Source organism: Sus scrofa, chromosome 2 (genome assembly GCF_000003025.6).
Source record: "Sus scrofa isolate TJ Tabasco breed Duroc chromosome 2, Sscrofa11.1, whole genome shotgun sequence".
NCBI classification, from domain to species: Eukaryota; Metazoa; Chordata; class Mammalia; order Artiodactyla; family Suidae; genus Sus; species Sus scrofa.
Window position 1 is genome coordinate 74,402 of NC_010444.4, and position 15,469 is coordinate 89,870.

Sequence of the window (15,469 nt, forward strand, 5' to 3'; positions counted from 1 at the left end):
GGGTTGGTGAAGCATGTTGCCCTCCAAAGGTGGGTGGACTGAGTCCCCACTGGACAACTGGGTAGCACAAAAGTTGCCTCCGCCGCCGCCATGACAGAGAGGACCCCTCCTGCCCCCTGTTCCGTCTGGGACCCGGGTCTCGTCTTGCCTCAGGCTCAGCCGAAACCGCGGCTGCTGTAGGTTCCAGCCTGCAGCTCTGGGGATGGAGCTGTACCATCAGATGTCCTGAGCCCAGCTCACCAGCTGCAGGTCTTGGGACTTGGCCTCCACCGTCACTAAGCCAATTCCTTATACTAAATCTTTCTCTCTAGCATGGTAGTCCTGTTTCTCTGGAGAACCTGCACCAATACAATGGTATGGTACTCTTGGCACAATCAGTGAGCCAATACTGATATATCGACATTAAGTAAATAAACTCCATACTTTGTTAAGATTTCCTCAGTTTCCTCTCCTGTCCTTTCCTATTCCAGGATGCCATCCAGGACCCCCCACGACAGTCATCACATTCCTTAAGGCTCCCCTGAGTTGTGACAGTTTCTCGGGCTTTCTTTGTCTCTGATTACCCGGACAAGGTTTGTTTGTTTCTTGCCCACACTCGTGGCACATGGAAGTACCTGGGCCAGGGATCGAACCCACGGCACAGCAGTGACTGGAACCGCTATAGTGACAACTCAGGATTCTTTACCCGCTGTACCACCAGGGAACTCCAGCCTGGACACTTAGCTTTTCAGGTATGTCACAGAGGACACCTTGATTCCAACTGGTCTTCCGTTTTTCTCAGGATTATCTAGTGTTACAGGGTTTGGGAGGGTGACCGCAGAGGTAAAGGGCCCTTCCCATCGCATCGTATCAAGGACACAGACGATCCATATGGCTTATCACTGGGATGCTCACTTTGACCCCCTCGCTGGGGGGGTGGCCAGTTTTTTCCATGATAAAGTCTCTCTTTTTCCCCCCTTTCCGTACTGCACTGTGGGAGAAGGTCCCCATGCACAGCCTGCACTTGCGGAGGGTGGCCCAAGCTCCTTGGGGTGGAGCGTCTGCAGAGATTATTTGGAATTCTTTTACACAGGAGATTTGTCTTCCTTTAGGTATTATTTTTATTAATTATTTACGTATTCATTTATTATTTAGTCAGTTATTTTTATCAGTATGGACTCATGGGTGTTTGTTTCATACCTTGCATTATAAGCAATACTACTTTAATTTGTTGCTCAGTGTTTCCAGGTTTGGTGCTGGGAGTTCTTTCTTTTGGCTCCTGTGTGCCTTTGGCCTACCTTTTCATTGTAGAGTTTGGTTGGGGGGGGGTTTTTTGGAACACTTTCTAACTTACTGGCACTCTAAAATGCTCTCTACCATATATTTTCTGCCTCAGTCCTAAAATAAGCCAAGGAACCCTGGTCACCTTTCTAGGGTGAACAGCCCTAGAAACCAAGATCTGGGCACCAAGTGGACATATGACATTAGGCACCTGTCATAGAACCTTTCAGCACAGACTGGACACTAATGTGTGGAAATGCAGTGGATATCACAAAGGAATCTAACTGTATTACAAATGCATGAAACCATCTCAGAGAAGGGCTGGTGGAACATTGCTGACCTAAGTAACTTTGGAAATGAGTGGAGCCTGTAAGAATAAAAGCAAAGAAACTTTGAATGTGTACTGTGCTCCTGGAGCTCCCTGGTGGTGAGTGGATTAAGGATTCAGCATGGTCACTTCAGTGGCATGGGTTTGATCCCTGGCCTGGGAACTTCTGCATGCTTTGGGGGTGACCAAAAAAAAGGACTGGGGGAGTTCCCGTCGTGGCGCAGTGGTTAACGAATCCGACTAGGAACCATGAGGTTGCGGGTTCGGTCCCTGCCCTTGCTCAGTGGGTTAACGATCCGGCGTTGCCATGAGCTGTGGTGTAGGTTGCAGACGCGGCTCGGATCCCACGTTGCTGTGGCTCTGGTGTAGGCCGGTGGCTACAGCTCCAATTCAACCCCTAGCCTGGGAACTTCTATATGCCGCGGGAGCGGCCCAAGAAATAGCAACAACAACAACAAAAGACAAAAAAAAAAGACTGCACTCTCGTTTATAAAGTAGTGTCCTGGAGTCCCCGTTGTGGCTCAGTGGGTGAAGAATCTAACTAGAATCCATGAGGACTTGGGTTCGTCCCTGCCCTTGCTCAGTGTGTTGAGGACTTGATGTTGCCATGAGGTTTGGCCACAGACATGGCTCAGATCCAGCATTGCTGTGGCTGTGGTGTAGGCCGGCACATGCAGTTCTGATTCGACCCCTAGCCTAGGAACCTCCATATGCTGCAGGTGCAGCCCTAATAAGAAAAAAAAAGGTAGTTTCTTATGGAGGAGTGTGTGCATATGTTTATACTTAATTTTACATAAAGATGTAATTTAGAGATAAAATGTATATATGAGCATATATACATAAAACTCCTGCATGTGGGGACAGAAAGACGTTCAGCAGGACGCATGAATGAGTGTTGTGGCCAGGACTGCAAGAAAGAGCCCAGCCTCTTTGTTCCCAGCTTCCTGACACTTGGCTAAACTACATTTCCCACCTTCCCTGCTGTTAGGATGGATTACATGACTCTGAACAGAAATGACGTGCACAAATTCCCGATCTAAATATAAAAATGCTCATGCATCAGGCTGTTTCCCAGAGCACTCTCTATAGCAGAGGGAAATGGGAATAGTCCAGTTTTTATTAACAGGTCCTGGTTAAATCCCTTGTACATCTGTACAATGGGCAACTACGATGAAGGTAAAAAGAATGGGATATATTTATATACACTAACATGAAAAGATGTCTAAAACATAATGGTTTTTAAACGAACAAACCAGTTAAAAAGCAACATATAATATCCCCACAATGAAGCAATGAAAAGGGACAGACTACGGGACTGAGAGCCACACGGCTGGGTCTCACACACGTTGTGCTGAGTGGAAGAGCCCAGATGCAAAACTGCATACTCTCTCAGGAGGTGTGAGTCAAAGCCAGCCCGTGTCTGGTTTTTGGAATGTCTGTGACTAAAAATGCATTTTTTTTTTTTTTTTTTACATTTTAAAGGATTGTGTAAGAAAAAAAAAAAAAAGGCTATGTGACAAAACACATTTTATTTTATTATTTTATTTTATTTTATTTTGTTTTTTTTTAGGGCCGCACCCACAGCATATGGAGATTCCCAGGCTGGGGGTCTAATCAGAACTAAAGCTGCCAGCCTACACCACAGCTACAGCAATTCCAGATCCAGACCACGTCTGCAAACTACACCACAGCTCACAGCAGTGCCAGAGCCTTAAGCCACTGAGGGAGGCCAGGGATCGAACCCGCAACCTCACGGTTCCCACTCAGATTCATTTCTGCTGAGCCACGAGGGGAACTCTGAAAAAACACATTTTCGAATGAAAAATAATAATACAACATATGAAAACTTGTAGGACACAAACTCATGCCTTGAAGGAAATTTATGGTTTTAAGTATATACATTACAAAAGAAGAAAAACTGAAAACAAATGATCCAGGCATTCCTCTCAAGAATTTAGGTGAAAAAAGCAGCAAATCAAATGCCAAGAAAGTAGAAGTAATAAAATAATAAACATGAGTACAAAAATTAATAAAAATAGAAAATAAATAGACTAGATAGGATTAACAAAGCGAAAAATTGAAAAAAAATTCTTTAAAAAAAATTGAGACACTCCAGATGTAACTGTTCAAGAAGAGAGGATACAAACAACCAATTCAAGAATGAAAAAGAATGAATATAGATACAAAAATTCTCAAAACTATTAGTAAACCAATTTTTAAAAGAATAAAATACCACATGCAGATGGCCAAAAAACACATGAAAAGATGCTCAACATTGCTAATTATTAGAGAAATGCAAATCAAAACTACAATGAGGTCTCACCTCACACCAGTCAGAATGGCCATCATCAAAAATTTACAGGAATTCCTGTCATGGCTCAGCGGCTACGAACCCAACTAGGATCCATGAGAATGCAGGTTCAATCCCTGGCCTCCCTCAGTGGATTAAGGATCAGGCGTTGCCATGAGCTGTGGTGTGAGTCACAGAAGTGGCTCGGATCCTGTGTGGCTATGGCTCTGGTGTAGGCCAGCAGCTGCAGCTCTGATTTGACCCCTGGCGTGGGAACCTCCATATGCCGCGGGTACGGCTGTAAAAAGAAAAAAATATCTACAGACAATAAATGCTGGAGAGGGTGTGGAGAAAAGGAAACCCTCCTACACTTGGGGGGAATGTAGCTGGTGCAGCCACTGCAGAGAACCGCGCGGGGGAATACGGAGGGTGACTTTAAAACTAAACACACTCCTGCGTGTATATCCGGAAGAAATTATAACTCAGAAAGATACATGGGAGTGCCTACTGCGGCTCAGCAGGTTAAGAACACATCATGGTGTCCATGAGGACGCGGGTCTGATGCCTGTCCACGCTCAGCGGGTTAAGGATCCGGCGTTGCCACAAGCTCTGGCATAGGTCGCAGATGGGGCTCATATCGGACATGGCAGTGGCTGTGATGTAGGCTGGCAAGCCGCAGCTCTGATTCAGCCCCTAGCCCAGGAACTTCCATGTGCTACGGGTGTGGCCGCAAAGAGGGAAAAAAAGGGTACAGGAAGCCGTCTGTTCACAGCAGCACTATTCACAATAGCCAAGATCAGGAAACAACCTGCAACATCCACCCACAGATGATGATTAGATGACGACAGACAGACAGAGATACGCAGACAGGGATGCGGATGTGGGTCTATAGAGGTTCACAATGGAATACTACTCAGACATAAACAAGAACAAAATAGGCCATTTGCAGCAACATGGATGCAGCTAGAGATTCTCATGCTAGGTGAAGCAAGTCAGAAAGAGAAAGACAAATACCACATGATACCATTTATACACGGAATCTAAACTATAGCACAAGTGGACCGATCTACAAAACAGAAACAGACTCATGGACATGGAGTACAGACTTGTGGTTGCCAAAGGGGAGAGAGAGGAAGTGGGATGGACTGGGAGTTTGGGGTTAATAGATGCAAACTATTATGTTTAGAATGGATGGTGGGGCCTCTGTGGGGTTTCTATGGGGCCTCTGTGGGGCTGTGAGGTCTTAGCGGGGTCCTGTGGTATCTCTGTGGGGCCTCTGTGGGGTCTCTGTGGAGCTGTGGGGCCCCCATCCTCCCCTTCTCAATCCTTTCCCCTGCCTTTCCATCAGCTGAATTGAGTCTGTCTCTACATTTGGGCAGCATGTGGCCCCTTGCCCAGGCCCACCCAGTCTGGGCCATGACTAGTCCCCTTGGGCTCAGCCCCTTCCTCTGCAGCAGAGCTCAGACCCCTCTCTCACCCACACAGCCACCTCAGCTCCTGGGTCCTGCAGAGGCCATCCCCCGCCAGACCTCAGCATGGTGGCCCCTGGTCCAGCAGCCGGCCCCCGTGCCAGGCTCCTCATTTGCACACAGCCCCCAGCGCACCTGCCCCCCTCCCTGTCTCTGCTCCCTGCTCTGCTCTGCCCTTGGCTCGGCCAGCTCGACGGTGGGTCGCTAAATATCCTCTTCACATTCTGTCTCCCGACAAGGTGCAGCTCCTTCCAGGAAGGAGCCTTGGCTCACATCCTCAGCACCGGGTCTTCAGGTGCTGTGTCCTCCAGCAAAACTGTGAGCAGCACCCGTGCAGGGCAGGTAATTTCACTGTGGTAAAGTACACATAGCAGAAAATGCTTCATTTTAACAGTTTTGAAGTGTAGGATTCAGCAGCACAAATTACCTTCACAATGTTGTCAAACAGCCACTACTATTTCCAGAGCCCTCTCATCACCAGGACGACCCTGCATCCACCAGGCAACAGCCACCCCCACCCCCCGCCCTGTCCCTCGTGACTTCTTGAATCGACTTCCTGTCTCTACGAATGTGCCTGTGCTGTTTATTTCACATAAGTGAAATCACTCAATATTTGTTCTTCTGTGTCTGGCTTATTTCATTTGGCACGTTTCCACCGTGCTTCCTTATAGCCTGTGTCCGAATTTCATTCTATCTTGTGGCTGAATAACATTCCATTGTGTGTATAGACTATATTTAGTGCATCTGTCATCTCTTGATGGACACTGCATTTGTTTCCATCTTTTGGCTACTGAATAATGCTGCTATGAACATGTGTGTATAAGTATCTCTTTGAATCCCTGTTTTCAATTCTCTCGGGTCTTTTGAGAAAACACCAAACTATTTTCAATAGGGCTCCACTATTTTACATTCCCACCAGCGCTGCACAAGGATTCCAGCTTCTCCAAACCTCACCAACACTTGGGTTTGCTTGTTGGTTTTCTTTTTCGTTCTTTCTTTCTTTCTTTTTCTTTCTTTTTTTTTTTTTAAGGGCTGCAGCAGCAGCATATGGAAGTTTGCAGGCTGGGGGTCGAATCAGAGCTGCTGCTGCCGGCCTACACCACAGCCACAGCAATGCAGGATCTAAGCCAGTCTGCAACCTACACCACAGCTCACGGCAATATGAGATCCTTAACCCACTGAGAGGCCAGGAACCGAATCCCAGTCCTCATGGGTATTGGTCGGGCTTGTTGCTGCTGAGCCACACGGGGACTCCTCCATTTTCTTCTTTTTAGCTAAAAATCAGCCTGGCAGATGTGAAGTGCTGTCTCACTGGGGTTTTCAATTGCATTCTTTCAGTGACTAATGATTTGGGACGTCTTTTCATGGGTCATTTGTAACCCTTCTTTGGAGAAATTTCTATTCAAATCCTTGCCTATTTTTTAATTGGTTTTTTGCTTTTTTATTTTGGGGCCATTTGGGATTAATTATAGGTATTAATCTCTTTCAAATATATGATTTGCAAATATTTTCTCCCATCCTATGTGTTGTCTTTTCACACTCTTGATAGTGTCTTTTGATGCACAAAGTTTTTAATTTTTTTGTGTTCAAATTTTTCAATTAAAATTTTTTATTTTGATTAAGTCAATTTTTTTTCTTTTGCTGCTCATGTTTTGGCTAAGAATTCGTTGCCAAATCTGAGAGCATGAAGCTCTTCCCCAAGGCTTTTCCCCAAGAGGGAAAATTTAGTTTTAGCTCCTAAATTTAGGTCTTTGGTCCATTTTGATTTTTTTTTTTTTTTTTTTGCATGTAGTATGAGCTAGGGGTCCAACTTCCTTTACGCATGATTTTAAGTGCTTTAAACTATCTTTACTTGTATCAGCTTTAAGTTCATAGCCCTAGGAAGTCCAGATGAAACAGATGAAGACGTTGGGCCCAGGGAAGTCACAGTGGCCAGTGAATTGCAGAACCAGGAATTAGGTTTGCATCGGAACCCCCTGGAGACCATGTCCCAGGTAAGAGGATGAGAGTGGAGGGAGGCTGTCTCGGGCAGGTGTCGGAGGCCTCTGGGGAGTAACGTTGGAGCAGAGGGGGGAGGAGTGATGTCCACACATAAGCCCAACTGTGGCCCCGTCCTGGGAGAGGAGGACACTCACAGTGGGTGTGCCAGGCAGGGGTGAGCCAGCAGACAACAGGCAGAGTGTAATCTGTGGGCAGAGGCGGGGCCGTGGGGCCTCCTGGAGCACAAGGTCGGACAAAGGTCCTTCACTGACCTGTTACAGGAGCCAGGTCCTGGGAGGGGCTCTCCCAGGGCAGCAGCACCCCCACAAGAAGGGCTTAGTGCAGCCTCGTGTGCCACCTGAATCCCAGCACTTGCCAGGCTGCCTGTCCCCTTGGCCCTGGGCCTCCTGCGAAGGTGGATAGTACCTCTTACTATCTTTGAGGCAACAAGGTGGGGTCAGGTCCCTGAAGCTAGGGGTCCAGGCCACCTTTAGAAGGAGGAGCCCACCCATGACCCTCCACCAGGCCTGCCCATGAGGGCTCCAGGTATAAGACACCCCCCGAGCAGACACCGGCAGGGACCTGGGGGTCCAGCAAGAGTAGGGGCAGCCCTTCTCTCCTCTTGGGGGGTGCTGTGGCCAAACGCTTGGACACCATGGCTGGTGGGAGGCAAGCCACCAGCTGCCAGCAAGACAGTGCTTTGTTCAGCCTTGAGGGACTTTAGGGTTCATTGAAGCCCATGTTCTGAGACATGCGGCAGGTACCCAGGAACCCCTACTCTCCAAAGGTGGCAGTGGTCGATTCTGGATAGTCCTGATAAGACTTTATGGGCCCTGTTGTCCTGCGGTTGGACCGCACATCTCAAGGTCCTGCTAACAGCCCTTCCTGGCTAAATAGAGGCCTGGTTTCCAGCCTGTCTGGGGAGAGCACCTGAGCTAATCATTAATCGCATCATCCACGCAGGACTTTCTTTGTCTTCGTTTTGTTTTCAGTGTGGTGAACCATACAGAACACACCTTGCTCCTTCTTGCCCGGGTCCAAGCACACAGCTCGGGGCCGAGGAGCACAGTCACGTGGTTGTGCCACCATCACCTCCATCCACTTCCAGAACTGTCCATCTTCCCAAACTGACACTCTGCCCCCACGGACCACTCCCTCCCACCCCCTCCCCCGCCCTGCCCCCGCATCTGCTTCCTGTCTCTGTGGAGCTGGCTCCTCCAGGGCCCTCACGCGCGTGGGATCACACAGCCTTGGTCCTTCGCCGACGACGGACTTACTCCGCTGAGCGTTAGTGTCCTCAAGCTTCATCCACGTTGCGGCATGAACTTCCTTCTTCTGAAGGGTGAATGATTCCTGTTTGTCTGCCTTTAAAAACCAGTGCAAGCCTTTCTCTCTTTGGTTGCTTTGCCAGACCCCCCGGCATCTTAGGGTCCCAACCAAGAAGCATTTGACCAGCAGGCTCTGGGGGAGGGGCACCTGTCTGGCTCTCTGAAGAGAAAGAAAAGGCCATTCCTAGACAAGCTGTGGACACCAGGGCTCAGGGCGCTTGGTCCACTCTTTATGGGAGACAGAGTGGCAGAGGGCCTTGCTGGGAGCACGGGTGTCAGAAACGAGTCTGAGAGCAGGTCACGACATCAGTTACGACCGCCTGAGCCACGTGGGACAGAAGCCCACGGGGCAGGGGTGCTCACCAGGCAAGGGCTCGGGGGGTCGTGAGGGCGTCCCAGGTCAGGCTGCTCTCCCTCCTGCTCCTCTGGCCTCAGTACGCAGTTTCCATCCTCACGTGCTTGTCATTCCCGGACCTCCAGGCCCAGGTCCCCATCCACCCAGGACAAAGGTGAAGGATGCCAGGAGCCCAAAGCTGTGCCAGCTCTGCCCGTGCTCTTCACCCAGAGCACCGTGGCTTCCAGTGAGCTCACCCGGAAGCCTTCCTCTTCCCTCTCGTTGGCCAAGACTGTGTCCCACGGTCAGCTCCTAGGTAACCAAGCTTTACAGGAAGGCACTTACCCAACCCTTGCAGGGAAGGAGAAGGGCAGAACAGTCTTGGGCTGACAGCTCGCAGGGCCTGTCACCTCCAGTTCCATTTGGGACCCCCAGGCTCCAGGGGTAACCTGAGTTGGAAGGAGCACTGAGAGGGTTATGAAGGTGTGGGGAGGTGGGGCTTTGGCGCTGCCCCCCAAGGGGAAAGTTGTCAAAGGAGAGAGACACCGGGCCAGCAGGAGTGATGTGGGCATCAGGGTGTTGGGGGGCCGAGTCGGGGTGGAGGGGGAGCGGGGGAGTGGAGGGAGCAAAGCTGCTACGGAGCAGGGGGCGCTGCAGACAAGGGAGTGGGGGAGACGAAGAGGGGCTGCTTTAGCCACCGCCCTGCCCTGGCACTCCAGGCAGAAGGAGAAATAGCTAGAGAGTTTCTTCAAGGGGAACATTCCAGCAAATGCTCGCACCGGCCGCTGGAGGAGCCGAAGCCCAGAGTGACTATATTTTGAGACTTCCAGCACCGCCTTGATGATTTCTGGATGCGGCTGTGGGCCCAGAGCCGTGAGGCTGTTCAGATTAAGGTGGGTTCCGTTGGGGGATCCATAGCTACGGAAGGGAATCACTGCGTGTACTCCTGAAACTGGCACAGCATGGTTCATCAACTATGCTTTAATTTAAAAAAAGGAACACCCCCCCAAAAAAAGAAGTTTAAAAAAAAATGTGTCGTTCAGTGCTTCTTAGCAGAGTCAGAGATATTCGGCCATCACCACAGTCAATTCTAGAACATTCCATCTTCCAAAAAGAAGCCCCACCCATTAGCAGTCACCGCCATTCCCCTCCTCCCAGCCCCCAGCAACCTCTAACCCACTTTATATCTCCGTGGACTTACCTGTTCTGGACATTTCACATGAATGGATTTGGGCAGTGTTTTCCTTGTGGGTATGGCTTCTTTCATGAGACTAAGGCTTCCAGGGCTCGTGCGTGTTGTAACGTTGTCAAAGCGTCCTTCCTCTTCCTGGCTGAGCGATACTCTGCAACCCCTTCTGTTTGTGCATTGACACCTAGTGTTTTGGCACTTCGGGGCTATTCTGAGCTCCAGGGCACGTTTGTGTATAAGTGTGTGGGGGTACGTTGTCTTTGCTGCCCTGGGGCAGATTCCTCAGAATTCTTCTCTGGGTCACACGGAGCCCCAGGTTCCAAGCCGCCGCGCCACGTGACAGTCCCACCAGCAGCAGGGGAGCCTTTCCATTTCTCCACATCCTCACCAATACCTGCTGGAGCCGTCCTGCCGGGTGGGAAGCAGTATCACATTATGTTGCCCTATTTTTTTTTTTTTTGAGCAGTTTTGGGTTTATAGAAAATTTCCTCAGAAAGTCCTGAGAGTTGTTATGTCCCCTGCAATGTCCCTATCGCTAACACCATGCATTCGTGTGGAACATTCGTTACAGGTGATAAACCCATGTTAATCTTTTTTTTGTCTTTTTTTGAGAGCCGCACCCAGCATATGGAAGGAAGTTCGCGGGCTTAACCCACAGAGCAGGCTGGGATTCAAGCCTGCGTCCTCACAGATAATAGTCGTGTTTGCTACCTCTGAGCCATGACGGGGACTCCCCAAACCCATGTTGTGAACCGAAATCCATCGTTTACATCGGGAATCACTCTTGGTGTTGTACATGCTGTGGGTTTGGACAAATGCGACTGCCACACATCCACCATGATACTCTCGCAGGGAGCAGTTTCACTGCCACAAGACTCCCCCAGACTCCACCTGCTCATCCTTGCCTCTCCCAACCCCTGGCAACCACTGACTTTGTGCTGTCTGCCTTTTCCAGAATGTCATGGAGTTAGAGTCCTACCATATGTGGCATTGTCAGACTGGCTTCTTTCACTGCCCGCTGTGCATTCAAGGGTCTTCCACGTCTTCCACGGCCTGAGAGCTCATTTCTTCTTATCACTGATGAATATTCCATTGCACGGATGCACCAGAGCTGCCTTATCCATTCACGTATTGAAGAACATCTGTGTCCAAGTTTTAGCAAGTATGAAGAAGGTTGCTATAAATATGCGTGTTTTTGTGTGAAGTAAAGTTTTCGGCTCATTTGGGTAAACACCTAGGAGGGCAATTGCCGGGTCGGCAGGTAAGCCAATGTTCAGCCTTGGCAGAATCCACCAAGCTGTCTTCCACAGAGGTCGCACCATTCTGCATTCCTCCAGCAATGAATGAGAGTGTTGCCATTGCTCCGGGCCTCCCTGGGGTTTGGTGCTGTCAATGGTCTGGGCCACAGTCGCACCGGCAGGTATACGCTGGTGTCCCACTGTTTAATGTCGCGTTTCCCTGATGACACACGGTGCTGAGTCTCTTTTCCTATGATATTTTCCAGCTGCATATCTTCTTTGGTGAGATGACAGATCATTTGACCATTTTTTAACCAGACTGTTTGTTTTCTTATTGTCGAGTCTGGAAAGCTCTTCCTATATTTCGGATAACTGTCCTTTATCATATATGTCTTTTGCAAACTTTTCTCTCAGTCCGTGGCTTGTCTTTTCTTTCTCTAACAGTGTCTTTTGCAGTGCAGAAGTTTTTAATTTTAACTGACTCAAATGTATCCATTTCTTCCCATGGATCATACCTTTGGCATGGTGGCTAAAACATCATTGCCCAAAACACCAAGCTCACCTAGATTTTCTCCTATGTTTCTCTTCTAAAACTTGTATTCTTTCGCATTCACGTTTGGGTATATGATCCATTTCAAGTTCAGTTTTGTGAAAGGAGTGAGGTCTTTGTCCAGATTAGTTTTCCCAGGCGGATGCCCAGTAGCTTCCGTGCCATTTGTTGAAAAAGGCTCTCCCTCGCCTTTCCTGTCGTATGGCCTTTGCTCCTTTGCCAAGGATGACTTGGCTCTATTTGTGTGGGTCTGTGTCGGGGCTCTGTTCTGCTCCACCGAGGTATCCGTCCAGTCTCTTGCCAGCCCCACACTGTCTTGGTCACTGTAGCTTTACAGAAAGTGTGGGAACCAGGTCGTGTGCATCCCCCGACTTTGTTCTCATTCACGGTCATGCAGGCTGTTCTGGCCTGTTCAGCATCAGGGTGTAGGTATCCACACGAGAACCTGCCTGGATGTTGGCTGGGATTACATTGACTCTATAGACCAACCTGGCAAGGACTGATGTCGCCAAAATATTGAGTCTTGCTGTGCGTGGAACATGGACTGTCTCGCCCACAGCCTGATTTCTTTCGTGTGTTTCCTCATATAGGTCTTGCTCATTCTTCCCTGCATCTATACCTATGCATTTCGCCTTTTGGGGAACTAATGTGAAAGATAGGCTTTCATCTGAAATTCCACTTGTTGGGGTTCCCATTGTGGCTCAGTGGTAATGAACCCAATTGGTATCCAGGAAGATGTGGGTTTGATCCTTTGCCTCGTTCAGTGGGTTAAGGATCTGGCGTTGAAGTGAGCTGTGGTGTCACAGACGAGGTCACAGACGAGGCTCAGATCTGGCATTGCTGTGGCTGTGGGGCAGGCCAGCAGCTGCAGATCCAATGTGCCCCGTAGACTGGGGACTTCCATATGCCATGGGTGTGCCCCTAAAAAGCAAAAAAAAAAAAAGAAAGATTCAAAGTCACGCCTTTGGAAGTGGCTCTGCTGAGCAGCTAAGCTGAGTGCCTTGTGGGCAAGAAATCCAGAGTGGGTGGTACTGCGTGCACGCTGGCTCCCTGTCCCACCCTCCTGGCTGGTTCCCTACCTTCCCCTCTTGCCCAACCCTCCAGCCATGCCTCCAACTCTCAACCCCCTCTCCTCATCCCCAGCTGCCACACCTCACGGCAACATTTCCTGGAGACGCTGGCCCCTGTTATTGAAGCCTTTTCCAGAGCTGTTATCAGCAGGTGCTGAGAGATTGCGAGGGCACAGAGTCCATTCCAGGAGGGTCCATCTTAGGAAATGAGGAGGACCTTGCCTCTCACATCACAGGCCTCAGGACATTGCCCCATGCTGGTTGTGGCAGGACAGGTGCAGCGCCACTCTCAGCCTCAGCTCCCTGAGCCCCAGTGCTGCCGTGGCTCTTCTGACAAAAGGAAAAGACTATTCTGAGCAGAAGTTCATGGTCAGCAGTGTCAGTACTGGGAGTGGGGGGAGTAGAACCAGAATTGCAGTAGGGTTAGAAACTGGGACATTCTTGGTGCCCCCGAGAAAACAGCTTCCTAGCAAAGTGTCACGACAGACGTGGGTGATGATAACAACCAATGCCTAGAGTGTGTCAGACACATGCCTTACAGCTTCACTCCTCTCAGCCCGTGACACTGAAGTGCCGACACCATGCCATTCTGCAGATGAGGAAACAGAGGCACAGAGAGGTTAAGTAACTTGTCCAAGGTCACCCAGCTATCAGATGGTGGGGCCAGGATTTGATCCCAGACAGTCTCATTTAGGAGAAGGTTCTCTTCTGTCTAAAATGACAGTAAAAGGGAGACAGGTCCATTGTAGAGACCTTGCTTTCAAGAACTCACACTGTGGAGAGAGAAAATTGAATGTGCATTTAAGAGAAACACGCAGTGGCCTGTGTGGGATGTCTGACGGTGCGCCTCTCAAGGCTCAGTGAGGGGACAAGCGAGGACCACAGAGGGCCTGCAGAAGTGGGGCTGTGGCCTAGGGGCCCCTCGATGTCCACCAAGTGTACAGGGCTAGATTCCGTGCACGGCCAAGTTCAGCTGGGACCCTACACAGGGCTCATGGGAGTTGCCCCTCTGGCAGCTGAGGCCAGACTGCTTGGGGCTTGTCTCCAGGGCCCTAACTCCAAGGAGACCCTGCCCGCTCCCCTGCTTTGCTGGGTGCTGCCCACAGCATGGTCTGGAGTGGAGGTCTCGTCCCTGCTCTGGGCCTGGCCCAGGTGGAGCTGCCGCAACACACCAAGCAGGTGCACTGGCGGAACAAGTGAGATTTGTTCATGTTCTTTAAACAGAACTAAGTGCCCCTCTGGCCAGGATGGTGTCCCTCTAGTCTCTCCCCTCGCGACCCTGCTTTGTGCCCCGGAGGCTCCCGGTGGAGGGCAGTCCGCAGGAGTTTAGGGAGCAGGAGGGAGCAAGGAGACTACCATGGCATAGGCGTGAGCCTGGACAAACAGAACCAGCCTGAGCCCTCCTCGGGGGAGGGGGGGGGGGTCTGTCGGTCTTAAATAGAAACAGAACGCATAGGTAGAATGGGCACCTCTGTGGACCCCTCCCGCCCAGGACGCTGGGTTCCCCTGCCCCGCCCCCCACCAAGAGCAGCTCTGACTGATGGATGCAGGACTGAACGCAGGGTTGACTGATGGGGCCAGAAAGGTAGCGGAGATGCCAGAGCCCCGTTCTTGCAGACACCCTCTCACAGACACGCTGTCACACAGGCGCTCTCCGAAATACTGTGTCCCTTCCCTGTGGCTGCTTGGCCAGTTAGAACAAACTCGGTGGCTTAAACAACACACATTTATTCTCTTATACTTCTGGGGGTCAGAGGTCCAAAGTGGGTCTCACAGGGCTGAGATCCAGGTATTGGCTCGGCTGTGCTCCCTCTGGGGGCTGCAGGGAGAATGGCGGCCTTTCCCAGCAGCACTTTCAGCTTCCAGGGCTGCCTTCCACGGCAGGCGGCCCCTTCCTCTACGTTCAAAGCCAGCAGCCTAGCATCCTGCTGTGCCACGCTGCCTTCTGTGCCAAACCTCCCTCTGTCTCCATCCTGTGACCCTCATGATGAGATTTAATAACAGTCCAGGATCACCTCTCCTGAATTTAACCTCATCTGCAAAGCCCCTTTTGGCTTAGGAGTGGACATGACAGGTTTCAGGGGTTAGGACCCGATATCTCTGGGGGATACTAGTTAGCCTCCCACGGGTACAAACACAGCATTAAGGTGGTCACACAGACAGACGCAGAGGTACACACACCCCCACTTTTCACACAGGAAGACAGCAGAAGCCCACACTGATGGGCTCTCACGTGGCCCCCATCAGCCACACGCACTCCTCACATCCAAACCTCTTCCCCTCACTCGGCTCGAGCCTGGCTCAGAAGACCACAGAGCTCTTCCCTGTCCCATGATCTCCCGGCTCCTTGGTGACAGCCTTCCTCTCCCTGATGACACCGTGAGGTCCTCCTTTGTCTCAGGGTTCTCCCTCACCCCCGCCTTCAGAATTTAG